Source organism: Aplysia californica, unplaced genomic scaffold (genome assembly GCF_000002075.1).
Source record: "Aplysia californica isolate F4 #8 unplaced genomic scaffold, AplCal3.0 scaffold00026, whole genome shotgun sequence".
Classification (NCBI taxonomy): domain Eukaryota; kingdom Metazoa; phylum Mollusca; class Gastropoda; order Aplysiida; family Aplysiidae; genus Aplysia; species Aplysia californica.
Window position 1 is genome coordinate 167,760 of NW_004797296.1, and position 1,005 is coordinate 168,764.

Below are 1,005 nucleotides of genomic sequence, written 5' to 3' on the forward strand. Positions count from 1 at the left end.
TCCCCGAGTGCTCACAGACACAATAATGTCAACGATAAAGGCCAGATGCTCGTCACGATTAAACCCGAATTTGGCATTATCTTGTCGGGAATTGCTCGTCGACTCTACTCCTGTACAATATGTGTGAACGCCGCATAAGTAAACCGAGTAAGGCCTATCTCTAACAAGCCCACTGTCAGCGGTTTTTCCGCCTTCGGCTACCTGATCTTAGTGGAATGTTGTAACAAGACGCTGTCGACCCCAAACGCCAAGATCTACGATTGCAGCTGGTATCTAAGTCTTTGTCTGCGGGCAAAAAAATATTATCCATGGTGGCACTGTTGGTGCTCTCCTTTCAGATCAAATATCGTCCTCCCCCTTCGTCCCTACCTACAAAAAAACCAACAACCACCCAACCAACCAAGTAGACAAAGAAACAAAGAAGTTTAGATAAAACGACAAACAAACAAACAGCTAAAAACACACACTAAAAAAAAGCAAACAAACAAAAAGCACACCAAAAATAATCGAACGTGTTCTTTCAGAGTCCACTGACCGCTTTGAGTTCATGTTTCAAATTAATTCAACACTTCCGTGTCTTGTCTTAACGTGTTGTTTGATTCTGTGCCCCAAACACAATCCTCCCTATAGAGTCGGTTTGTAACACAATGTCAAAACATTCTTCATCCTTTTTGTAAGTGTTTTACGGCGCTTACAACTGCATTAAGATTATATGAGCGCGATGGATACATTTAACATTTTCAGTTTGGTAGAATTTTTTTTTAAATTTTGGCCCGGGGCGGCTGAAGCCTGCTCATACGATTTTAGAGCCACCAAGGAATCTTTGACTTGTGCAACTTGCAAACGTGACCTCCGAGATTTTTTGCCCTTATCCGATGAGGCTAGGTCTTAGATCTTGCTTACCCTAAGATCAAGGGTGCGCCAGCAGTAAGAGGAGCCAAGGAGTAGCAGTAGAAAGGGAGGAGAAAGAGTCAGGAGCCCAGGAGAGGGAGTAAGGGTGGGGGG